At 41.2% G+C, this 27,733-nt stretch overlaps 1 protein-coding gene across 18 annotated transcripts in view; it reads right to left on the reverse strand.

Annotated features, from left to right (window-relative positions):
• Nucleotides 1–27,733, reverse strand: part of OSBPL6 (oxysterol binding protein like 6) — a 207,412-nt gene that overhangs the window by 104,115 nt on the left and 75,564 nt on the right. For 16 of the 18 annotated variants that reach the window (XM_082689387.1, XM_082689383.1, XM_082689384.1 and 13 more), the window contains one exon: nt 9,338–9,527. The exons of the other annotated variants lie outside the window; for them this stretch is intronic. The gene's annotated coding sequence lies outside the window, so the exon portion shown is untranslated. The remainder of the gene's footprint in view (nt 1–9,337; nt 9,528–27,733) is intronic. 18 annotated transcript variants of the gene reach the window in all.

Here is a 27,733-nt window from a genome sequence, read left to right on the forward strand (position 1 = left end):
GCTTGAGCCTTCCTTTTCCAGCAGATCACAAGATGTTGTGCTTCAGGACTTTTGTTTCCTTTATGCAGGGAAGATACTTCAGTGCCCAACTGACGTCATGGGATTTTACAGGAATCAAGAAAGAAAGAGGTACTTTAAAATACACACCGTGGGTGGTATATTTAAAGCATCCACCTCTTGGTTTCAGCTCAGGTGGTGATCTCAGGATCAGAAGATGGAGCCCCCCACCCCCTACGCTGGTGGGGTGGGTCTGAGCTCAGCAAGGAGTCTACTAAGATTCTTTCTCTCTCTCTCTGCCCCTCCCCCATGCTCGCTCTCTCTCAAATAAATAAATCCTAAAAAAAAAAAAAAAATACACACACATATTGGGATAAAGCTCAAAGACTGTATACAGGATCTATTTTACCCCCAAACTCCACTGAAAACAACAGTAAAGGGACTTTTTTTTTTTTTTTTTTAGGATTTATTTATTTATTTGACAGCAAGAGAGAGAAAGAATATGGAGGTGGGCAAGGCACAGAGGGAAAGAGAAAGAATCTCAAGTAGATTGTACGCTAAGCATGGAGCCAGACGTGGGGCTTGATCTCATGACCCTGAGATCATGACCTGAGCCAAAATTGAGGGTCTGACACTTAACGAACTGAGCCACACAGGCATACCACCCTGTTCCCTTCTAAAGCAAAGCCCAAGAGTAGTGAGGACGGGCAGCAATAGCAACAGAAGTTTGGGACTAGAAAACAGATAAAAGTAGTAAAATGGTATGTGGTTCATTGATGAGTCTTGTCACAAAGATGATGAGTGGAAGTTTAAGGAATTCAAAGGAAGTTTTAATATATCATTTGATACTGAGCTGAGATGAAAAAAAGCTACTCTTCCCCAAATCCAAAGCCCGGAAAATGCCAACACTAGCCATCTGCTAGAGAGGTTTTGGAAGGTGGACCCAGGACCAACATGCCACCTGGGAACTTGTTTCAAATGCAAATTCTTGAGCTTGTCCATACTAGCGGGTCAAAACCTGTGAGGCCAGGCCCTATGTTTCAACAAGCCTGACTCTGGGCAGTAGGTGTGAAGGACTGCCCATCCAACCTTGTTCTTTACTGACCTAACACTAGCACTAGGGAATAATAATACAGTATGACACAGAGTCACTCCCAAGTAATAGATCTAAAGCCTCAAAAATAAAGAATTGTTAACATATTCCCTCAGAAATTAAAAAAAATTATAAGAATTTCAAGTGATAGCTGAAATGTTTAGCATTTCACATGCATATAAATGGCCTTCATACTACTAAAATCATTACTGAAAACTTCGGCAAGCTTACGAAAAACTATTTTTACTACCCACTCACACAGTATCTCCATTTATAAATAAAGAATAAGATAAAGCAGAGCTCTGTCATGAACCGACAGGATTTTATTGTATACTAATGCTTGCGACTACATTTTTGGGTTCCTAGATTCAGAAATGGGAAGAGATCACCCAGTCACCGTCTGATTCCATCGAAGGTGAGCAAACTTTTTACCAAGGGCCAGACAAAATATATATTTTCTCCCCGCAGCTACTGAACACTGCTATTGTAGTGGGAAAAGCAGCCACAGAAACTACGCACGTGAATAAGCATGGCTATGTCCCGCTAAAACTTAATTTCTTTTTTTTTTTTTTAAAGATTTTATTTATTTATTTGACAGAGAGAAATCACAAGTAGATGGAGAGGCAGGCAGAGAGAGAGAGAGGAAAGCAGGCTCTCTGCTGAGCAGAGAGCCCGATGCGGGACTCGATCCCAGGACTCTGAGATCATGACCTGAGCCGAAGGCAGCGGCTTAACCCACTGAGCCACCCAGGCACCCAAAACTTAATTTCTAAAGCCGGGTTTGCAAGCCAGTTTTGCCTGTGGGCTATAACTTGTTAATGTTTGAACTAGGTGATGGAAGATTAGGAAGCATTCTCAGGACCAGATATTGCAAAGTACTTTTAAAGACTACAGACTCCCAAACAGCTTCCCACGGCAGGTCTGTTAATCCACACAACAGTTGGCAAAGCGTTCACAAAGGAGATTCTGAATTTAATGCCTTCTTGTCGACTTCAGATTTCTCTATCACCCTAATGTGTAAAAGAAGATGCTTTATGTTTAGAAATACATGAATTAAAAAATACTAATAAGATAAAGGGCAGAGAGGATTGCTTTGACAGGGGCAAACTTTTATCTAAGAGGCCAGTACGTTGAAAAGCTCCGTGTGAAAAAGGTTCGCTCCCTTTCACCTGAAAGATAACATCCTAAGTAGTCCAAGAGTATTTCAAGAAATGCATAAATTATTTTTAAGAAGGAAAAACATCAGTTAACTTTATTTGTAAGTTTTGTTATATTTCTGACATCTAATAAGCTAAAATGAAGACTTAAAAAAGGAGAAAATCGGGCAAGTCCAAAAATGAGTGATGGGCCAGGTATAAGAGCATTTAAGTAATAAATTCTCAACATGCACCAGCCTCCCCACAGTCCCTTCCTGTGGAAATCCGGCAACGTCATCTCTGCAAATTGAAGAGACACTGTACTTGATTTACTATAAACTTTGGTATTTCTTCACCAGTTCTTTCTTTTAAGTGTTTTATTTTGGAATAATTCAAGATTTGCAGAGGAGTTACAAATATACCACAGCCAAGTTCCCATTTACTCTTCCCCAAGGACTTCCTCCAGTTTTTAGAAGCTGACAACACAAGAGATTTTAACCTTAAAGTCCCAACTTAAAAAAAAAAAAAAAGACATTTGAAAATAAATTCACATGCCAAATTTGTAGGTATTGTTTAAATAAACTGTCCAGTGCTCTCAAATTCAGTACTCTGAACATGTAAATGTAGTCAGCACACTAGCCTTCAGTTCTCAGCTCATGTCACCTCAAAATAGATACCATCTCTGTCACTTTCTAGCACAATATTTTTTTCATTTCCTTCACAACACTTCTCCCACCCAATAGTTGGGTTCATTTGTTTATCAGCATATTATCTGTTCCCAGACACTTTACCAGTTATGATTCCTGTTCTCCTTATTATAATCCTTGGGCCCAAAATATGACTGGTATATTCTGAGGGGACAGATGCTCAAGAGACGTTGCTAGAAGGATGACTGAATGAATGAACAAATGCCTCCACAAATGAGTGAACACTGCAGACCCAGCAGGAATGACACAAGGCACAGGATAAAACACACATATATTTCAGTTGTCATTGTTTCTGAAACCTCAAACCTTAAAAGTCTACCACCATCCTTAATACCCAGGAGCACTGAGTGTTATACACGACTAATGGGTCGTTGAACACTACGTCAAACACTAAGGATGTACTCTATGTTAGCTAACTGAACATAATGAAAAAGTAATAATAAATAAAAATTTATTTTAAAACACATCTACCACCAGTCATACACAGTGAAGTTTCGGGAAGCCTGTGTGTTAGTCCATCACCTTTGAAATCACTTCTTAACTGCTGCAAAGTTTAGAATTGTTACTCCTGATACATCCTTGTTCTCTGAAAGCCAAACTTTTCAAAGTAGAAGTGTCTCATTGCTACACCTGAAATTAATAGAACACTCTACGTTAACTATACTGGGATTAAAATAAATTAAAATAAATAGAAGAAAGAAGTGTCTCATTGGTTTACCACACACAGTACTTCCTAGTATTATTCATCTGATGTGAAAAGTCAATAAAGAAAAATTTTAAATCCACCTCAAAGTTGGATTAATTACAGTCTTAATTATCCTTCTGTATGTAAAAGTTTATTTGAAAGAACTCAAATACTGGATTCTAACCTTATGGTGGCAGTTTGGGAATAAGACATTTTGAGGAGAAAAGTGAAAAGTTTAAAAGACAAAACAGGGAGTGATGTAGCTCTCCTTCTCCCTCCCTTGCTCAGCCCTCAGCTCTGGGTCCAGGAATCACCCGGGTGGAGGAGAAAGAAAGGAAGGATAGATGTCTGGCAGGAAGGCAGGGAGGCAGGAGACTACCTATCCCCATATTCTCTATGAGCACTTGCATTGATCCCATGATCAAATATTAGAAAATATGTTCAAAATCAAAGCACTTGATCACTTGACCAACCTAGGGGGGAAAAGGGCATTCCAAAATATAGATCGGTCAAATATCCATTTATCAAAAAAAAAAAGAAGCAAGAAGACAAGAATGGGGCACTTTCAGGCTCTTTACTTCATTTAGAATGTTTTTCTTCTATCTCTGGACCCACACTGTTGAGGAAGGGTAGACGCTAATAAATATATCTAATGCAGCACAAACCCATCCCCCATCCAAAGAGGACAATAATCCCACTGTCGCTTCTGGACGGTCTCCTGCTTACGATGTATTGAGTGGCAAATAACTCAAAATATCCGGTGAACTAAATGTTGAATAGACTGAATTTCACTGCCAAGAAACATATCAACATTGCTTCTAAAAACGGAGTTGTAGGAAACATTTTCTAACCTCACACATAAATTTCGAAAGACCAAAACCAATGATAATAAAGGATAAATAAAACTCTAGAGCTTTTTTTCTGCATAAAATTAAAGTCATAATAAGTAGTAGTCATGCTGAGCTTATTCATTTGAAACTATTTTATGTACTTAAAGAATAAAGCAAGTAAATTGGTAATCTTATTTTGAACCAAGATTTTCAGTGTAAGTGAAAAGAGATACAGATATAAAATCAAATAATATCAAAACACCATAAAGTTAACTTGAAAAAAAGTCAGTTTGAACTCAGATGTTTTATTTTTAAATATCTATAGTTTCTACCCTGCCCTTGAAAAAGCCGAGAAACAGTGAAAACCTGAAGAATGAGCCCTCTTAACACGCAGACTGTAGTTTCTGAATTCCATTAACTATTTAAAAGAACGAGGTTTCTTGGGATGGCTGGTACTTAGACTGGGGTAGGAAATGTACAAAAGGAGCTTGGGGCACTCTCTTGGTACAGAAAAGCAGGGTCAAGAAATTAATGGGACAGGAGTGCTTCCAGGATGTTCTCTATCTTGATCTGGTTGCTGATAATATGGAAATGGTTAGTTGGTGAAAATTCACTGGGATTCTTTTATGATAGGCTCTCTCTTCTGTATGTATACATAGGAGCCAATTTGAAGGGAATCCCAAGGAACAAAAGAGGTATTATTTGAGGATCTGGGGAGGGAAATCACTGTAATTAATTAAAAACATAAATATTTTAAAAATCTATGAATCTATGATGATACTCAAGGAAAAAGGAAACTCTTGCCCTAAAAGAAAAAACAAAAACAAAAACAAAAAACAAAAAAACACAAAAAGAAATATCTTTGACCACCCTTTAAAGAAATTAAAGCACTAATTCTGAAACTGTCTATCAAAAAGTTAATTTTAAGCTCGTACTCTGCTTTTCCTGGATGACTGTATTTCAGGGTCAAATACTAGTTGACCCAAACACATGACATCTATTTCTAAAGATCTTATTTATTTGTTTGTTTGTTTATTTATTTATTTGATTTGTCAGAGAGACTGAGAGAGAGAGCACAAGCACCAGCAGGGAGAGCGCGAGGGAGAAGCAGGCTCCCCACTGAGCCGAAAGCCTGATGCAGGGCTCCATCCCAGGACTCTGGGATCATGGCTTGAGCTGAAGGCAGACACTTAACTGACTGAGCCACCCAGGCATCCCGATGTCTACTTCACCTAACAATAAAAGGGAAGAGGGATAAATAAGTGTGTATATGGGAATTCACTATACAATTTACTCTCTTTACCTTTGTATAGTTTGAAATTTTTCTAAATGAAAGGTATTTTTTTTAAAGTAGAGAAAAAACCAGCAAAAGACAAAAAGACTCTTAAATAAATCAAAATTTCCTTCCTCCCTACTATTCACTTATGAAACCTATATTATTAAAGCATACTTGTTTTTTTCCCACTTACTGCTTCATTCCAATTTTACCGGATATGTATCTAATGCACAATTTACTTTTCAAAGCTGGTCTAAATTTTTCAGATTTGGGGGTGACCATTTTTCCAAAATCTCACCTACGAGAATGAGAAAGACCATGTACAGGGGGCATCAACTGGTCTGAGCACAGCTTTTATCCCTGCAGAGAGACTCTTCCCTGGTCATTTGTTTCCACTCTTCTCAATGGAGTGAGAAGGAAGTTCTGAGGTCCTCTCATTCCGCTTCCCTGTAGAAAAGACCTGGCTACTGGCCTGCTACCTTCCCCCTGGCCCCTTCAGCTCTTTAGAATTAGATGTCTGTTGAGTAGAAGAGACCTCCTTCAACCTGAGACAGAAGAGAAGGAGAAGCCTGGGAGAGGAAGAAAGGGGCAGGTGAAATGACACTGGCATTACCAATTCTCACTGGATATCGCCTCCATATCCACTACCTAAGGGAGGAGTCTCACAGACCTCAAACCAAATAAAAGGGAGCAAACATCAGCAAAGAGTTTCTCCTCTATCCATGTTATATTTGCTGACTGGTTAGCGGATTTACTGAGTTTACCTTTTTCATGACATTCCAACCTGTTTTATATGTCCATAATGGCTTTGAAGTACTCCCTACCCCATTTGGTCAGTCCTGGTTAAGAAAAGGGGAATGGGGAGGTAATAACAGAACTTCAACAAAATGAGATAAAAAGGGGCTTTCTGAAATATTTCCCGAGTATACATGCATACAAACTAATTCCTATGTTGAAAGAACAATACAAATAAACACATTTCATAAAGGAAATGAGATGCTTGCATTTTCCTTTTAAAGAAAAGTTTAGGGGCGCCTGGCTCAGTTGGTTGGGCGACTGCCTTTGGCTCAGGTCCTGGTCCTGGAGTCCTGGGATCAAGTCCCGCATCGGGCTCCCTGCTCAGCGGGGAGTCTGCTTCTCCTGCTGACCTCTCTCCTCTCATACTCTCCCTCTCTCTCTCTCTCTCTCAAATAAATAAATAAAATCTTTAAAAAAAAGAAAAAAGAAGAGTTTAACTTCTGTCTCGTGGTCAACTCACAACTCAGCAAATGTGTATGGGAACAAATTTCCATTTACTTTATTTCCATGAAATTAAACCTGATGGTCACAGGGACTCATGTATATTTCGTCTCTGTTTGTGGTCAAGTATCAAGAGATCCTAAGCAATACTGACCTAGGAGATTCCCTGAGACAGAGCAAAGTAATGCAGCCAGGACCCTAAACCACCTGAAATAAACATCCAGACCAGCCAGCCTTCAGTCCTGTCTGCTTCAACATTAAAAATGGATATCCTGAGACCTAAACTCCACTTAAAGTAACAGGCACTATCCATTCAAAGGTAAGTGAGTTGTTGGGACAAGCACTGCTGTTTGGGGAGTGAGTCAGTTTCCTCTACTGTAAACGCTGATCAAATAATTAATGTTTGGGTTTAGATAATGTACACAGAAAAGGACCCTATGATTTGAAATGTTTTTGTGGTTAAAGTTCTTTATTACTGTATAAAAGTTTGATTCAATATCAAATTAACAGGAACATCCCCGTAAAGAGTTCAGCTTCCAACAGTATATAGCGATCGAAGATGCAGAAGGAGACACTTTGTGATTTGACTACAACCTACTGTGCCTGAAGGTACACCTGATTCTGACAGCAAGATTTCTCAATGTCAAAAGTTCCACACATGTAGATGGCAGAGCACATTGTTCACTGAATCACTGTGGTGTCCAGACTGAGTCGGGGGCTGGTAGATGGACTCCAATCTCCATGGGGATCATTCAAAAAGAGGTCAAATCGGTTTTGCCTCCCAAGGAAGAAAACAGTAAAATCAGGTGCTGGACTCTGGGTTCATACGCTATCACTCTGAAATGACAACCTCAAGGTCTGGAAACCTCATCACTATGAAAATCAGATTTCCAAACTAAGAACAATGGACCATTCTGATTTTGGAAAAGTCTTCCTTCTTCATAGGCCAGTCTCAGAGGGGTCGGCTCAACTTCAGAAAACCATCACTTTCCAAACACACACCTTTCATATAAAGCAATAAAATGACAAACAAGAATGAAGACTAACAGTGTGTTATGCATAAAGTACATGGAAGTGACGTCATGAAAGGAGAGGAGAAGAAACTGACACCCAAAGCAGGAGACTTGACCTCCAACGCCTACAGGCACCAAGACACATGACATGAACCTGGAAGGCTGGTTGCATTAAATACTTAGGGAACGGTAAATCTTAGTAAACTTCAGTCCTTGGAATAGTAATAAGACCAGATTTTTAACCTTCCAAGAGAAGCCAGGTATCTGATTTTTTTCTGTGATGTTTCTAGATTGTCCAATATTGGGAATTAACTCTATTTTAAAAAGGAAAATGTTTACAGGTTAAAAGATTATTGTCTAATATTTGACCTATGGGCCGCTGGTTGGCAAGCTCTGCTCTAAAATGTAATTTTAAATAAGGCAGTAATAAACAAAAAGCTTCTCACATAACTATGATTACATTAAAGTGTTGAGCCTTGGTTTCTGCTCTACCAAGAAGAACCAGTCCATGCAAGGAAAGGGTAGGAGCAGTATCAGAAGATTTGAGGTGTTTCCCAAATTACAGAGGTCTAAATTAACACCACAACCACTCCTGTGCCCCAGGGCAAATAAGAGTTTGAGTAGAGGATACATAGCTTGTGAGAGCCCATAAGAACTCTGCTGGTACACCCTCCCACTCGGGGCATCACTGACCTCGGACAGTAGAAATTTTTGTGTTAACTGGGAGGAATGTGTCCGAATTGTGAAGATCGAAGTCACTGAGCCTAAGATATCACACAGCATATGTGACGTGGCTCTGAAAATAATAACCACAAATACCAAAGATGACAAGGAGCCCCCACACCATAGTAAGCATTGCTGACATCTGATTAGTTATTTCAGTCTCTTGGGCAAAAAAGAAAATCAACCACTGGTTTTCTAAGAAAGATTATTAAAAAAGGGATACATTTTAAGAATATGTGTATGCAGGTACCTATGTACATATACGTAAATAATCAAGCAGGGTTAACATTTCCTTTTGTGGGCTTATTATCTGCAGCTTTTTTACCCCAGAAGGGAAGGGCAATGTCTTATTTCCACATGATGTCAGACTACACATAGAAAAAGGTTAACAAATCTTTTGGCATGTTTTTCTACTTCCTAGCCTAAAAAAAAAAAAATACAGCAGAACTTTTTATGAAGATGCCTAAACATAACCAGGATTATTATATATTACTTTGCAGTCTCATAGAACACAGAAAAGAATGTATAAAGAAACATCTTCCCGTGATTTGGTAACGTCTCACTAATCTTTTGCTGTTATTAAGCGCTGCCTAATCTAATCCTATGTCTGATCTTAAGCTTGTGTTCTCCTAACTCACCTTGTAACCAGGTGTCAAAGTCTTCCAGCCAGTGTTAAGGTAAAAGCTGTTCAAAGTGGTTTATCCTCAGATGCCAGCAGCCTTTTCCCTGGGACTCGGTCTGTCTGTTGACCGTGCTGGGGTGATCTGGTCAATGACAGGAGCGGCTCCTTGATTTCTTTCTCTTGCTGTTTTATGGCAAGGGGCAGAACTGAAAAAGAGAGATTACGCTCACATAGTACAACTCCACAGAACTTCCATGAGCTTCTCAGGGGACTGTGGATGACCAATCAGAAAATTCTTTCCAGTATATCTTTTGAGGAGAAAGTTCATAAGGGATGGTCTCAGATTTTTACCTCTTTTGCTCAGTCTTACGGAGTCTCAAGGATGTAGCCACTGAATGCATCAGCCATCTGTAACACTCATAACTGACATCTTACCCAGAGTCTGGACTAAGAAAACTCTCAATTTATATAGCAGATATTTTCTAAAAGGGGGCAAAGCAGATTTTCCAAAAACATGTTTAACTCTCCAATTAAATGCTAACCTTAGTGTGTGTGTATGTGTGTATGTACGTATGTAAGTAGGCTCCACACCCAGTTTCTTTCCCTCCTTCCTTCCTTCCTTCCTGTAAGGCTCCACACCTAGCACAGAGCCTAATGCAGGGCTTGAATTCACCACAATGAGATCAATCCCTGAGCTGAGATCAAGAGTCAGATGCTTAACTGACTGAGCCACCTACGTGCCCCTAAATCTTAGTTTTTAAAAACAGTAAGTGTAAAGTAGTTTCACCACATAACCGTACTATGTACCCTGATAAAGACTCACTCGTAGTCTGTAATGTGCCATACAGAGGGCAACTGCCAAACTCCTAGAACAATCTTCAGCAGAAAGAACTGACTAGGGGCACCTGGGTGGCTCATATGGCTGGGTGTCTGCCTTTGGTTTAGGGCATGATCCCAGGGTCCTGGGACAGAGCCCTTCATCAGGAGTCTGCTTCTCCCTCTCTCTCCCTACTGTTGCCCTTGCTTGTGCTCTATTGTTCTGTCAAATAAATAATTTTTTTTAAGCTGACTATACTATCAAAGAATACAGTTTTCAACTTGATATTATTTCTCAGAAGGCAAAGGATATTTTATGAGAAGATAAACTATGTTCACTTTAAGGCAAAGAAGAAGTAGTGGCGGGGGGAGGAGAAAAGAGGAGGAGGAAGAGGAGAAGGAAGAGGGGGAAGAAGAAGAAAAACCTGGTACTCCAAAGTAGAAGATCAGAGTAGGGTTACTCTGATCCTGAAATGAGACAGAAAGTTTTTCCTTCAAAGCATAAACCTCTCCAGCAAGTTTGGTTATTCACAAGGTAGTTTTAAAAAGCTTTAAAAGTCCCCAGGTTTGATTATTTTTCAAGCCTCTTTTTTCACTTGGTTTTGGTTTTTCTCTTTTTATTTAAGGAAAAGGAAAAAAAATGCACAAATACATATTCTGAAAGACAAAGACTTCACAGAGGAGCAAACGATTGATGCCTACTCAGGAGCCTCTGCTGTGACTGCTCCTATAAGTAACATTTTTCCAGGAAAAAACGGGGGGGGGGTATCTTAACACCCCCTACACCTCTACAAAAAATGTTTTTTTAAAAACCTCTATTACGCTGTAAGGCAAGCCCATACATCTTATAGGTCCTAAGTAAAATGTCATTGATGACTGCTATGATGACCTAGAACTAAAGTCAGGGTCCATCAAGATTATTTTTGTATGCTCAGCATGACACCTGCTTTCTTTTTTTTTTTTCTTTCTGCAAACACCACTCAATCCCTACTCTTTAATCCCACATAATTGTAGGCAGACTGAATATGGTCTGCTGCAGGAAACCCCCTCCCCACTTTTCTTTGCTCTTTACTATGATGGACTCTGCCAAGCTTTGGAAAAGGAGAGGACACTGAAAAAGTAAAAGAAGAAAACTATGGCAAAGCCCACCCCCCCATCGCCCCCACCCCCATGCTAAACTGCAGGTTCTTTTTGCCCGTGCCCATTCCTCTTCCCTAGTCTTACTCGCCATAACCTCTTACAATCCCGAAAGGGCAAGTGGGAGAGTAAAAGAGAAAAGAAGACCATGGAGTAAAATCATGGTTTCCTCTCTGTTTCCCCCCGTCCAGCAGCAGAGGAAAGGAAGAAGGCAGGTGAACCCTGCTCACCACATCTAAGGGATTCCCAGATGGTGCATGTGTTTTGTTGCCAGCCTAGCCCAAGGAGCATTTTTCCACTTCATTCATCTCTTTTCTCTTTGCCTATACGTCCTTCAAAACCTACCTCAAAATCACTATCACCAAAACCTTCACGGATCTCTGCTAGAAAGAAGCAACTTATCTCACCTGATATCTTGGTCAGTTCTACTGGTATATAGAGCTGTCTTGCTTACACCTGTTATCTCCTCTATCAGACTGTGCTGAGTCTGAGAAGCAAAGACTGGACCTTGGTTTCCTGCACACAGTAAGTATGAGTTAAAAAGTGAAACTTACAATACTTCTATTTGTATGAATGTGATTTGTAAGAAATTAATCTATTATTGTTCCTTTTGCACAAAAGCGTGTTTTTCTACACAGCGTGTATGGAATGTCACAGCATAAAGCTTTTGGCTTGTTTTGAGACTATAATGAAGGTTCATATGGACATTCTGCACAACTTTCAAGATGACAGCAACCACAATAAAGTGCAGAACCTTCTATAACCTTCGGGGAGTGGGGGTGGCTGACCATTCTGATTAAAAATTAGCACTCTATCAATATGTGGTTCAGATATAATCAGTCATCCCTGATAGTTCCTGAAGCCAGAAATATTAGGCATAATTACTTTAATTCAGCCTCAAAAACTTGATTAGGACAGGGGCGCCTGGGTGGCTCAGTGGGTTAAGCCGCTGCCTTCGGCTCAGGTCATGATCTCAGGGTCCTGGGATCTAGTCCCGCATCGGGCTCTCTGCTCAGCAAGGAGCCTGCTTCCTCCTCTCTCTCTCTCTCTGCCTGCCTCTCTGCCTACTTGTAATCTCTGTCTGTCAAATAAAATAAATAAAATCTTTAAAAAAAAAAACAAACTTGATTAGGACAGAAAGATTTATATCACCATATTCAAGTTCCACATTTGCAGGTGGCTAATATATTGTCTTGTTAAAAAACCAGGAAGTCTAACCAAATGACAACAAAACTTCATTTAATTAAGAAACTGTACAGGGCTTTTTCCCTTACACACAAACTGTGTGCAGCAGAAGTCCAAAGGTACTAAGCTTATAAAGTTCAAGTCTGATTACTCCTTGTGACAACACATATTGAAGATTAACTCTTAAAGCTCTTGTTGAAAGTATACTCAGACAAGGGAAGAGGAAGTTTCTTTTTAAATCTATGATCAAAATTAATGCTTTTTTAAAAAAATTAATCTGCTTTTTATCAAAACACATGAAAGGAATTATGTTCTCATTTAATGTTATATTCTATAGACCAAAAAGCTTCCCCAACACCTTCCACCTAAGCAATTAATAAATTAGAAATTGTAAAGGTTGGAAAGGCTGATTCAGACAAAGTCGTCTAAACCAACCAGTAACTGGGTAGGAGTCTTTGAAGAATCTAAGCAGGGAGAGTTGAGTGATTTGGCAAAGGTTCCTTCTGAATGGCTTATTCAGGAAGTAAATGATCCATTATCTTTGCAACAGAATTTTTCCTGTAAGTTGTGTGACTAATCCTCCCACGGTCTGAATTTTGCCCACTATACACCATGTTCTTGTCCAGCACACTCCCCACACATTCCGCTCATTCCTTAGTCAGGCCCCTCAGAGCACATGATGTATCCTACCAAACACTAGACTGTCTGGCGTAGCTACTAAGTTAATGCATAGAATGCAAGATGGAGACAAGAGAAAGCGAGCTCTATCATTCTGTAACATACTAAAGTAAAGATTCTTAAAATAGTAAAAACAGAAAGACCAGCAGAAGAGTATTTACACAAAGTTAGCGGTCTATATAGCAAAGTCTATTTCACAACAAAATAAGAGATGAGATGTTTCTGACTATTTTCTGCACATTAGGTGACCCATTGTGCTGACTCAATGCCCGCATCATGTTCACAAAAATGGAATGGTCTTTATTTAAGGTTAAACATCGTAAATTGCTTTCCCAGAAAACTGTAACCTAAACTATGGCATAAGACCTTCTCTCATTATCTTGTCTACTTGGTCTACCATCTCCACTAAATACCTTAGTTGGTAAAAAGATTTTGCTATTTTGATTTTTTCACTTGCAACAAGGTTAAGACAAGAAATTGATTTTCCTCTTCTTATCTGTGACAATCTCAAATACACTGAGGATTTCTACACTGTCTAAACGCCTGGAGGATAGATTTAGTGCTACAACCCAACGTTCTATGAAAACAAGCTGTCTGTGGTAACTTCCTAAAGATGAAAAACACGATCTGTAGGCACTTTCACCTAGCAACTACTGTGGTTTTCCTGTCAATAACTGAAGAGCTGATTTTTAACTCAGAAATGTATCTAATCTCATTCGTGCTACCATATATCAAATAAGCTAAAATTCACCATCTGATAAAACATAACAGAGTTTTCACAACTGATATTAAGCATTAATTAATTTATCCACTCAACACTAAGTCATTGTGCAGTTATTATATCCAAACATTAAAACCAGACATTAAAGAAACATAGAAATGTAACAATCAATAAATATAAAGCTCCTTCCCTTAAGAAATTTAGAGTTGAGGGGCACCTGGCTGGCTCAATCAGAAAAGCATGGGACTCTTGATATCTGGGTCATGAGGTCGAGCCCCACGTGAGGTGTAGAGATTATTTAAATAAATAAAATAAAATAAAATAAAAAAGAAATTGGGGCACCCGGGTGACTCAGTGGGTTAAGGCTCTGCCTTCAGCTCAGGTCATGGTCTCAGGGTCCTGGGATCAAGCCCCACATCCGGCTCTCTGCTCAGAGGGGAACCTGCTTTCCCCCTCCCACTGCCTGCTTCTCCACCTACTTGTGATCTCTCTCTCTGTGTCAAATAAATAAATAAAATCTTTAAAAAAACATTTAGAGCTTAGCCATAGATAACAGGATACAGTATGTGAATAATCTTTTTAAGTTACAAAACCAGAAAATATATTATGGATATTCATGGCATGAAAATATTCATTCTACCTTAGAAGTTCTGAGGCAGGTGGAAAGTAGATGGGGGGGGACTTGCTCAAAAGGAGACATCTGAAAGATGAGTAGATTCAGGCAAGAAATGAACAAAAGCAGAGATGGATACCAAGGACATTTCAAACAATGATGAAAAGTGTATGAAAATCAACAGAGGATAAAGCACAGACTTATTTCAGTACTCAGAGTCTAGGGTACAAAAAAAAAGGAGGGTTGGTGTGGAGAAAAGGCAGAGAGGAGGTATGGAACACTTACGACCTTCCACAAAGGCTTCTGTGGAAGGTCTTAAATGCTAGCGCAGGACCAGATTTTACTAGGTGGGCTGTAGAGAACAGGAGTTGAGTTCAGAGCAGTGGAATCATGTGATTATGCATCAGTGGGGCCAATCCAGGAGAACAAATTTGAGGAAAGAGAATCCAGAGGCAACAGAGGACCTCAGAGGAGGGTGGAGCTACCTGGGAGAGTGGGCATCCAAGAGGGACACAGGAGGAACTTCTATTTGACAGAGCAGAATGTGATCCTGTTTGACAACAAGTCTTGGCCTTCCAAATTTAATAATTTTGTCAATGCTGACAAAAATTCAGATGACTGATTATACAGGTAAGAATTCTGATTATCTATTACTTAAAGGAGTCTTCAATTTTATTATTCCCTTGACAATTTGTTTTATAACCAAAAAAACAAATAATACAGAAGCTACTCCATGGTTCTATTATTCAGTTGAATAAAATTTCATTAAAAAATTGTCAAGTGCTATATGGAGTGCTGGGGTGGCTTAGGTGGTTAAGGGCCGACTCTGGATTTCGGCTCAGGTCATGATCTTGGTGTCCTCGGAGGGAGCCGCAGCCCTGTGGTCAGCAGGGAATCTGCTTCAGGATTCTCTCTTTTTTCCTCTGACCCACTCCTCACTTGCTCTCTCTCTCTCTCAAATAAATGGATAAATCTTAAAAAACAAAAACAAGAACAAAAACAAAAAAAATCTTTTTTAAAAAAGTTTTAAAATATGCTTTGGACATATTCTGATCCTTTAAAAAGAATATGCTCTAGAGCAAGAATTAGTACTTTCCCTGTGAAGGTCCAAATCAGTGAACATTTTAGGTTTTGTGGGTCATACATTTGCAACTCTGCCATTGTAGCAGGAAAGCGGCCAGAGGCAAAATGAATGAGGATGGCTATATTCCAGCAAAACTTTCCTTACAAAAAAGTGGTGGATTCCATTCAGTCCTTGGACCACAGTTTGCTGACCCCTTCCTAGCAGAGAACCCAGGTATGGCAACTTGGTGTGATTTCATTGTTTTTTGCTCCTCAATGTACATAACTCGTGAACTGACCCAAAAAAACTACTCTGAGAAAATGGTCTCCAAAGAAGATCTCTACTGCTAGAGTAGTATTAAAAGGAAAACAAAATAAAGAGGTTCTAAGGAAGCGATGCATGTAAGTAAACAAGAGAAGTCTGGATCGTTTAGAAGGGGAAGTAGAGTTCAGTGAAAACTCAGATCACTGCTAAGGAAGTCCAATGTATATTCTAAGAGGAAATATGAAAATGTGACTCAAGAAACCATTTCAGGAAGTGCTCCAACTAATGCCCCAAATGCTCATTCATGAGGAGAAAAAACTTAGGGGAAAGCTTTAGCTATTAAATAAGACTATATTAAGAAATGCATGAATCTTAACAGAATATTCATGTGAGAAAAAGCCAGGGAATTTGGAAATTTATGGAAGTCTCCGATCATGCTTCCTTCATGAATTCTGATGATCCTACTATATTTACTTCACAGAACCGGGGGGAAAGTAAGGAAATACTGTCATCAAAGCTTACCCATCTATATTTAAATCTATAAAAGACTTATGACAAAAAGTATCTTAATTCACTCTCATTGGCTCACCACTAAGTCACCACTGAAGGTGACCTGGGTTCCTCACGTGGAAAATGTGGCTCCTTCACAGAGGCGCAGAGGACTAAGTGAGCTGATGCACATGAAGTGTTCAGAACAGACCCAACGCCCAGGAAACTTGGGTGCATTGATGCTACTGCATCTCCCCTGAGTCCCTTCTCCCCGGCCAGGCTCACTGCTGCTCGCCCAGGGCGGCCCTGCCTAACTCCTAACCCGGAGGGCTTCAACCTACCATTCGCTAGGGAGATGGCTAAGTCTCTCTCCTAATGCTGACTTCTTTTCCAGGATGCATTTCCAACTGTCCACTGGATGTTTCCATTGGAATGATCGTGGGCACCTGAAACTCAATGGGTCTAAAAATTGAGCCTCTTACCTTTCTAACCTTGTCCCTTTGTCCACCTTTGCCTCTTCTTGTCTTCAGCTTTTATTAGTGACATCGCTATCTATGCTTAAACCAAGCTAGCCACGTCATTCGCAACCTTCCCATGTAGCTCACCCCAAGTCTGGGAAATTCTATTTCCCACGTTCTGTTTTCCTAATACCGCTCTTCGGCGCTCTCGACCACCAGTGGCCTTGGTTAAAATGTGTCCGTCTCCTGATGTTTCCACTTCCTACCACTCTCCCCTCACAGGCATTTTTGCTGCCATCAGAGTCCTTTCTTATAGCATATATTTGACTGTCTTATTCCTGATCCTTTTTTTTTTTTTCTTTTTAAAGATTTTATTATTTGACAGATAGGATCACAGGTAGGCAGAGAGGTAGGCAGAGAGAGGAGGAAGCAGGCTCCCAGCTGAGCAAGGAGCCTGATGCAGGGCTCGATCCCAGGACCTGGGATCATGACCTGAGCAGAAGGCAGAGGCTTTAACCCACTGAGCCACCCAGGCTTTATTCCTGATTCTTAATTATTCTCTACAGCTTGGGGAAAAGGGGCCTATGGACCTACAGGTAAACATCAGAGCTCCTGGGAACCCTCTGAATCCGGATATAAAAATTTGTGAGTCCTTGATCAAAATGAAATTTATCATCTGAGAGGATGATATTAACTCTTCAGCAGGATGCAATCTGCAGCCTTATACAGTATCTGCTTGACTTCCACCCTGTTCAAATACACCGGATATCCTATTTTCCTCCAAACATGAACATCGAATCCCACCCCACCTCTGAGCTTTTGCATGTGCTGTTCCCTTTACATCTGGTGCTCTTTTCTGCCTGCTGAACCACTGAACATCCTCGAAGTCCTGGCTCAGGTCTCAAATGTCACCACCGTGAAGTTTTGCCCAAGTGTCCAACTATGTATTCATGGGTGACAAGAGAGACGCTAAATAGATTTCTGGTATCTATATCATAACAGTGGTCTGAAATTTTTAAAAAAGATTTTTAACTTATTTATTTGACAGAGAGCAGGAGAAAGCACAAACAGGGGGACCACCAAGCAGAGGCAGAAACAGGAGCCCAATGCAGAATTCGATCCCAGGACCCTAGGGTTATGACCTGAGCCAAAGGCAGACACTTAACCAGCTGAGTCACTGGGACACCCCTGGTCTGAAATTTCTTAAATCAAAGCTTTCTGCTATACAAAATAAATAGCCTTAAATGTCTAGACACAAATAGTGTTTACCTAAGTCTAGGGACATTGGTACTGGTGTCCTTGATTTTAATGAAATTAAGATTTAATGAAATCAGGATCCCAAGTGCCTGTGTTCAAATCCTAGCTCAGCCAGTAACCAGTAAGGGGACCCTGGACCAGTCATATAACTTTTCAATTTCACAATCTATAAAGATGGAGACAGCTACAATACTTACTATTTAGGATTATTCTAAAAATTAAATAAGTTTATATGTATAGCACTTAAAGCTATGTAAGTGACTACTATTATTATAATTATTTATTGAAATCAATGGCCAGGACTAGAGGTTCTGAGAGATAATCACAGAGTAAAACTAATTGACCTTGCCATAGAAGCTTCAAGCTTTAGTCAACAGAGTTAATTAGCCAGAGAACACTAACAAAGATAGTCCTTTGCACTAATGTTTTTATCAATTGAAAAGTGTTTCAACCCTATCTGATAAAATTCAAATTTTTTTCCTGTTAGCCTCCAATAGCTAAAAATATCAGCTCAGAATATTTCCAAGGCACATCACAGGGAGACTAAAATAATTCCTTTGAATAGAAAAAAGACCAGAGCAGCTCCTTCATGGGCAGCAAATCAATGAGCCACCTCACTGCTTACAAAGTACCCAATATGAAGGGGAAATGCTAAGTAGGAAATTGGGAGGAAAGATAAAGGAGCTTAATGACTCATATTTCAAACAAACCAGCTTGTTTGCCAGAGAAATGGGATATTGGGCATTTTAGCACCACCCACCTGGCCAAAAAACAAAATAAAACAAAAAACAAACAAACAAACAAACCAAAAAAATCTGCTATGAAATGTAGATTGTAACACTGTTGAACCTAAGGAGGAATCAAAATAAGGGCATGCTGTAGGGATGTAGCTGACTTCCACTTTAGTGATAGGATTCTGTGATATATTTAGCACTGCCTCTACGGAAATTTTCAGCCTCAAAAAGCCATTTGGACCCATCCCACTTTAACTGTGTAACATTATTTTTGTATTTTCCCACAAACTACCAAAAGGAATACTTCACTTTTTACTAATGCTCATATTTAACAATCAGACTGTAAAGTAACACACTTGTGTTAGAATTTGAAATGGGGGCACCTGGGTGGCTCAGTGGGTTAAAGCCTCTGCCTTCAGCTCAGGTCATGATCCCAGGGTCCTGGGATCGAGCCCCGTATCGGGCTCTTCGCTCAGTGGGGAGCCTGCTTCCTCCTCTCTCTCTGCCTGTCTCTGCCTCTCTCTGCCTGTCTCTGCCTACTTGTGATCTTTGTCTGTCAAATAAATAAATAAATAAAGTTAAAAAAAAAAAAAAAGAATTTGAAATGAAGAAAACAGAAAATAAACCCCAATTCCTTACCCTACTGTTAAAGGTCCCTGTGACCCAACTCCAGCTGACTTTATCTTCCGCGACAGGCTTCTTGAACTCTTCAACCAAACAGAACTCCTAGCCATTCCCCCTAGATGTACCCACTCTTCACTCACTGTGTGTGTCTCTTCTAAACTAAAACAGTCTTCCCCTCACATCCCTAAGATCTCAATCCTGCCCTTCCTTTACACGCCATGTGGGAGGTAAGGACCCCGACAGGGAGCCACTTCCTATGGCTCTGCTAGAAGGAACCCTCCAGGTTCTTAACTTTCACAATCCTTGCTCAGTAGTACCTCATGGACTTTCCTCTATCCATCGTGATCAGAGTTCTTGAGACACGTATCTTTTCTTCCCCAGACTGGATGCTCTTTGAAGGTAATGTCCACATCTGGCTCATTCTCATAAGCCCAACCACACCACAGCACAACATGAAGTTGAGAGAAGAGAATTTTAACACTACTTTTAGGGCAAAGAAACCGCCTTTCACATTTACCACCCAGTGACTCACCAACAACGACCAACAGGGGTGCATTAAAAGCTTCCCTTCTACTCATGTAACTGATAATGTACTTTCCAGTTAGAGAAATCATCAGATAGCCGATCCCGCATTTCCTCTGCTACAGACTCAAAATACTGGTTGCTTCTAGGCTTTGTTTAAAGAGTTCTCAAGACCTGTGTATATAACGATCACTTTATTCTATTTTATCTTATTTAAAGATTTTATTTATTTATTTGACAGAGAGATAGAAACAGGAAGAGAAGGAACACCTGTGGTGGAGTGGGAGAGGGAGAAGTGGGGAGAAGCAGGCTTCCCGGCCCAGCAGGGAGCCCGATGCGGGGCTCGATCCCAGGACCCTGGGATCATGACCTGAGCCGAAGGCAGATGCTTAATAACTGAGCCACCCAGGCACCCCTATAATGATTATTTTAATCATCACATCTAACATGCCTTATACTCTAAATATGCATGGACCAAAATGCAAAAATCAGACAATCTCATACGTAACAGAACCCACAGATGCCAGGAGAAAGAAACAGTGACCGAAGAACCCCCAAACCTTGGCAGTCTGACATGGCTTGGGCAGAGGTTCACGAGCCCTAACAGGTCACTAGGATGGCGTACTTTCAAACGCTTAACTGGATCCCAAGGGAGAGACTGGCTTCACTCTGGGGTGATGCCGTGGGGCTGTGCTGATCCGTGCGTTCTCGCCAGACCACTGAACAGCTGCCCACTGTCCGCAGGCATCCGTTCACAGAGGACATTGCTCTGCCTACTCCGTTTACAAACGGTTACATAAATGAGTTCTCATATGCACTCCTAGACATAAGTAATTTCCCCAAGCCCCCAATCCTGCAAGAATACATAACCTAAGCCCTGACCCCACGTGAAAGGACACTCTCACTGGGATGGCCTGACTCAGAGTCGTGCTAATGGGAAATTCCTGTTGGGTGCTCCACCTGATACGGCTTTTATATCAGTGACATTTGGAACATTTGGTCTCCGATGTCACATTGCTGGCGTCTCTTGGATTACTGGAATGGCAACTGAATCCCTCGGGCAGAGAGCAGGAGACTCTAGTTGTTTTATTCCACTTGCCTTTAAAATGACTATTACATCTATTCTTTTTTTTTTCATTGCTTGTCTTCCTTTTTTTAAATTAACATATAATGTATTATTCTTTTAAAGTACAAATATACCTACCACATGCAAATGGAGGTCAAGATAAGGTTTAAAATCTAAGTTAACAAATTAGGTAAACATTGTCAGTGGTATCATCGTGAATGACACAAGGGTTAAATGGTAAAACAGACTCTAAACAAGTATCAGGTTTGTATAATCCATATATATGACTTAACTGAATAACTCTGGCCTAATTTCTCTTCACGTCCTTCTCTTTTATCCCCTATGCTACTTGGATGGAATCATTTCAAGCTGCCCAATTTCTTAGGCCTCTTACTGTTACCAGTTCATCTGGGTTTCTATTTGGTTTCCATAGTAACTTCCTTCTTTGCTCATGAGACCACAAAAAATCAAAAACAAAACAAAACAAAAAAACCTGACAACTAAATCAGGTCTATTAGGCCTAAAGTTTGCTGTATTTATTTATTTATTTATTTATTTTTTAAAGATTTTATTTATTTATTTGACAGAGAGAAATCACATGTAGGCAGAGAGGCAGGCAGAGAGAGAGAGAGAGGAGGAAGCAGGCTCCCTGCTGAGCAGAGAACCCGATGCGGGACTCGATCCCAGGACCCTGAGATCATGACCTGAGCCGAAGGCAGCGGCTTAACCACTGAGCCACCCAGGCGCCCTAAAGTTTGCTGTATTTAGATAGATAGATTTTTTTTTTCTTTATTTGACAGAGAGAGACCACAAGTAGGCAGAGAGGCAGGCAGAGGGGGAGGGGGGAAGCAGACTCCCTGCTGAGTAGAGAGCCTGATATGGGGCTAGATCCCAGGACCCCGAGATCATGACCTGAGCCCAAGGCAGAGACTTAACCCACTGAGCCACCAATAGATAGTATTGTCAGTAAAATCAGAATACACTGTAAAATGTTGAGGCAGGGAACTATGCCATCCATTACAATTCAAAGCTATTCTTCTGGAAATTTAATTTGATGCCATAGACTGATTTGAAAAAAAAAATGTATGGGATAGGAAGGTGAGCCTATATTATCACAGAGCAGGAACTTCCTTGAAATCGAGTCCCCCCTTTGGGCAAAGTGGAGGAGCATATTATCAAGGAAAGAGCGTGGTGTTGGGGTCAAACAGGCTTAGTTCAAATCGCCGTGGTGGTGCTTTCTAGCTATGAAACCAGGCAGGATTTTCTGATCCTCAGTTTCTGCATCTGAAAAGTGGGCTTCTGGGATCTAATAAAACCTAGTTCAAGTTGCTAGGAAGATTACAAGTGATACACGTTCAGGACCTAGTACCGCACACACCACATGCCAGACACTCCACTGGTAAATGCATGCAAGGGTTTTCCAGCTCTCAGATTCCTGGATTTCAGAATTATCCTTTAGTTCTCATGGCATACACCATAGGTTATATAAAAATACAGAGACATTATTGAATAGTATGTTGGGCTACTAATTTACACACCTTCTGATACAGATCAAATAACCCTAGGTTAAAATTTTTCTTTCCAAAAGCTGAGATCCTTGGATTATTCTACTACCTCCATACGTCAAGCTTTCTTCAGACTACAAGTCTGCAAACCATCCAGGGAGAAATGGCATGCTAAAAATGAGTGAAATGTTCACTTCAAATACCCAACGTTTATGAGGTTCATAGAAATAAATACTGTGCATTTAGAAGTTTAAAGTACCCTAACAGACAGCTATTGGGCAGTGAGTGGCTAAGAACCCAGTCTCTGGAAGCATCTAGATTCAAATCCTGCTCTTCTTGTCTCTAGGTGTATGACTTTGGCTAAGTTATATCTTTTCTCTGTTCCTTGCTTTCCTTATCTGTGAAATGGGCTGTGAGCAAACCCATTGCACAGGGCTGCAAAGACAAGAAAAGAAGAATGCCTGGTATGTAGCAGGTGCCCAATGTTAGCTTTTATTACTTCATTTATTTATTTTGAAGATTTTACTTATTTATTTGACACAGAGAGAGAACGCACAAGCAGGGGAGTGGATGAGGGAGAACCAGGCTCCCTGCTGAGCAGAGAGCCTGATACGGGTCTCAACCCCAGGACCCTGGGAATCATGATCCAAGCCAAAGGTAGACGCTTAACCTCCTGAGCCACCCAGGCATCCCCAAATGTTAGCTTTTAAAGTAGCTTTGCTCAACAGTCACACTGCATGTATTCAAGACTCAAATTACCCCTGGTCATGCTTGGTGGTTCTTCCTATTCCTTGATAAGAGAACCACACAGAAGAATTTCTTGGAAAGCATTTACTGCTTACTTCCTGTCCTGCTTGTTACAGACCTGACCTGACCCCATGCTCAACCATGCTGCAAGGCCCTATCATAGGCTCCCCTTACCATGGTGTAGTCCACAAACCCGTCCCACTCAGTCACCAACCTGTCCTGGACCAGCAACCGTGTTGCTGTGGGCTTTGCCTGACATCCTTAATTTTATTCAGCAGGAACAGTAGGACAAGACTTCTTGGCAGAGAGCAGACTCAATTAGAATCGTAGAAGGAATGACATCACGAAACTGGCAAGGGATAAAGCTGAGAGCCTTGGTATCTGTGAAGGTCAGAACTCAATAATTAGTTGTCACTAGGCTATGCTGTCATATTCACCTTCCTTCCAAAACTGTGGACCTATCTCAGGATCCACTCAAATACTGACCAAATGCCTACGCCGGCTTCGAGAGTTTAGAGTGTGGAAACACGAGCAATACTAACACTGAGAAAAATGCATTCCCTTGGATTGTAATGACTAGGGTCTTTGTAAGTTTTGAATGACCTTTCATGAAACCTAGAAAACCAATTTAGACTCTGTAGTCAAATTCTTTTTCATTGTTGGGGGGGAATTTAAGTTGGGATGAGCACTTTGGAAAAATGCTGGACAAATCTTCTCAAGGTAGTAATACTCTGTGATCTACCAGTTCCACTCCTGGAGAGACGCTCAAGAGAAGGGAGTGCTGACATCCATCAAAAGAGAAATCTGGCCATGTTCACAGCAGCTGTATTCCTACCAGCACCAAACCTGTAATAAGCCCGAGGCTCACTAAGAATGATGCACAGAAATGAACCAGAATGAATGACCAATGCTTGCAAGAACAAGCAACAACGGGGACGAATCCCAACACAAGGAGTTGTATGATTGTATAATTCCATGTTCAAAGACTGGCTGAATTAGCGTGCTCAGACAGCCGTCAGAAAGGCAGCTACTACGGGTTGGTACAGACTGAAGGAGGTGTGACAGAACCTTCCAGTGTGCTCGAAATGCTCTCAATCTTCTTCTGGAGGCGGCTTTATGCATGGGTACAGAGAGAAGTAATTGAGCCTATGTTTAAGATTTGCATACTTCATTGTACATAAGTCATACCTTTTAAACAAAAGTAAAAAACGCCATCCTTCCTTTAAAAAGACTGTGGACTCTGAGAAACAAACAGGGTTTTGGAAGGGAGTGGCGTGGGAGGTTGGGTGAGCCTGGTGGTGGATATTAAGGAGGACATGTATTGCATGGAGCACTGGGTGTGGTGCATAAACAATGAATGCTGGAACACTGAAAAGAAATAAAATAAAATAAAATAAAATAAAATAAAATAAAAACAAAAACGAAATTTTTTAAATACCCCCCCCCAAAAAAGTTGTGTTCCCTTGCCTTGATTAATTAAATGAATGCCTACCACTATACTAACCATTGCCAACATGCCTTTGGTGGTCCTTGCTGTTACGGAGTTTGGATGCTAGTGGAGAAAAATCACTTCATCAGTAGCACTCTTCATTTGGTGATAAATCATATACCACCTTCTGACATCTCATTTGTACTTTTTTTCAATTACGTGATGATTTTATAGTTTGCTCAAATTTATTTATATCCGGTCTATCTTAAAATGTAAATTCCTTGGTTGTTTTAAATCCTTCTATGACCTTGCATGGCAGGCACAGTCTCATACCCAGCATGTGTTCAATAATTTCTTGTTTATTCATCTATCACCACCATAGTACTTCTCTCAGCCTTGTGTTTCCTGTCCAATGTTCATTTCTTCAGATTTTCACCTTTTCCTGACTCCTAGGAAGCCTGTAAACCTGTCAAACACTTCAGATAGTACACGGTCTGTATTTACGTAAGCTCTGTCTACTAGTAGAGTGTAGAATGTGGCTTACGCTATTCTAGGTTTTCTTTCTATCATTAACCCTTTCAGCCAATAATAAGACGAAATCCACTCTATATGATTCATCCTATTGCAGAATCCTATAATAAGAATATGGGGACTCCTGGATGGCTCACTTGGTTGGGCAACTTCCTTCGGCTCAGGTCATGATCCTGCAGTCCCAGGATTGAGTCCCCATCAGGCTCCCTGCTTAGCAGGAAGTCTGACCCTCCACCATCTCTCTCTCTCTCAAATAAATAAATAAAAATCCTTTAAAAAAATTAAAAAAAAAAGAATATAGAAGAGGTCAAGTGGGGAAAGTACAGATGTAATCAATAGACTCATCATTGAGGAGAAAATAATAAACCTTGCTTTGATCGCTTTCGATGCACTGGCAAACAAAAACAAAAACAAAAACAAAAAACCAGCCCCATCTTCTGGCTTCCTCTTCCCACAGTGCCCACAGTCCTGTGGATGCCATACGTATGCAGATGCCCAGAAAATACCCGAGAATGACGTGTAGGATGTCATGCTACTCATCTCCCCAGTATTTTTTTTTTTTAATGGGACTTTTCCAAGGGTCATTCATTTAAAAGTTCCAGAAAAAGCATGGGCCCTACAACTGAATGTACTTAATAACAGCTACCATGGATCTGACCCAAAGGACAAGAACCGGGGATGACTGTAGTTTCATCATTTTCTTCTCTGTGGTCTTGTTACAGATGGCAGGCCTCCCGTGATTCCTAAAGCCACCTGTTAGCGCCTGAAGTCACAAGGCTGCAGGTTGCATCTGGAAGTCTCAGCCTCTCTCCATGCAGTCAGGCTTCCTGTTGACTTTCTTACTGACCCGCTGAGCACCAGCTGCTGTCACAAACACTACGCCCACTTCGGAGACGAGCAAGCTGATCCACCACAGGCCCTATGGCTTTGTGCCAGAGCACGCTGACTCAGCAGAATCGGTTTCTTGTTGGTTCTCTCCCTGGTATTCAAAGGGGCGAGCCCAAATGCCAGGAGGCCTTTACTCTTCTATTCTCCTCTGAGACACCTGCCCACTGTAAATCATGAGGTATTATCCTGGGGACTATCATCAGAAGTCATGCTCCAGGGGCGACTAGGTAGCTCAGTCAGTTAGGCGCGTGCCTTCGGCTTGGGTCATGATCCCAGGGTCCCAGGATTGAGTCCCACATCAGGCTCCCTGCTCAGCAGAGAGCCTGCTTCTCCCTCTGCCTGCTGCTCCCCCTGCTTATGGTCTCTCTCTCTGACAAATGAATAAATAAAATTTTTAAAAAAGAAGTCATGCTCCAGGTTGTGACAGGTCAGGGAGATGCTAAAGATACATCCCCACGTAATCTGTATGTTGAAGCTCTAACCCTCAACATGGCTGTATTTGGATGTGATCTAGGGCTGTGAGGGAGGTGATAAAGGTCAAACAAGGTCAGAAGGGTAAGCCCTTCTAATCATACAGGACTGGCATTTTATAAGAAGAGGAAGAGACAATAGTGATCAATCTGTCTCTCGTCCCCCCCCGCCCCCACTCCAGCTCACACAGAAACCATGTGAGCACATGGGAGAAGATGGTCATCCATGAGCCAGAAAGAGTCCTCACGAGAAATCAACGCCGATGACACCTTGATCTTGAACGTGTAGCTCCTGAACTGTGAGAAAACAAGCACCTATTGTTTAAGCCACCTAGTGTGTGGCCAGCTTCCGTTCGCACAGAACAGAAGCTCCAGCTCTAGCTCCCGCTGACTAACACTGTCAGCGAAGAGCTGTAGAAGCAGTGGCGTCCCATAAATCCGAGATCACACATAGGCAGTCCACTGGGGGCAATGTAGTCCCTGAATCAGCTGGGCACAAAAACGCATTTCACAGAAGGACTGAGGATTAGGCTTGAGACCAGAATTCCAAATAGGCAGCCCTGCAAGCCTCCGAGCGATTTCTCCTCGCCCCGCCCCGCGCACATTATCCCTCCTTTCCATTCTTGAAGCACATTCTGCCTGGAAAACACTTCTTTCCCTTTCTTCATCATCTAGCTAATCCCAGTTCAGCCCAAAGATCAGTCCCCAGGGAACGTTCTCTGATCCCGCGGGCGGGGCCCTCCCTCTATCAACAGCTCATAGCACCGCATTCTTGCCCCCTGCCTTTGAAGCAAGTTTTGCAGACAGAGATTTCTGTGATCTCTTTTTAGGTGCACATTTTAACCACTAGTCTGTAAGCGTCCCAAAGCTACAGATGCTCAAATATCTGCAGCACAAAGTGGGGAAAGAAGAGGAAAAGGAAGAGAGAGCGGGGGATGAAAAGGGTAGAAGAGGGAAGGGGAGCAAGAGACCAAGAAAGTGAAAGATAAAGGTTGAAGGACCCAGTACTCCGACATTGTCCATTCGGGCTGCTAGATTGAAATACCAGGGACTGTCTGGCTTAGACAAGGTAGAAGGGCCAAGGGAGTGCTGGGAGGTCTCTTTTTGAAGGGCACTGATCCCACTCGTGAGGGCTCTATCCTCAGGACCTAATCAGCTCCAAGGCCCACCTCCCAATGCCATCCTTTGGGGGTTAGGAATTCAATATGTGAATGT

The sequence above is a fragment of the Mustela nivalis genome (genome assembly GCF_964662115.1).
Source record: "Mustela nivalis genome assembly, chromosome: 11".
NCBI lineage: Eukaryota > Metazoa > Chordata > Mammalia > Carnivora > Mustelidae > Mustela > Mustela nivalis.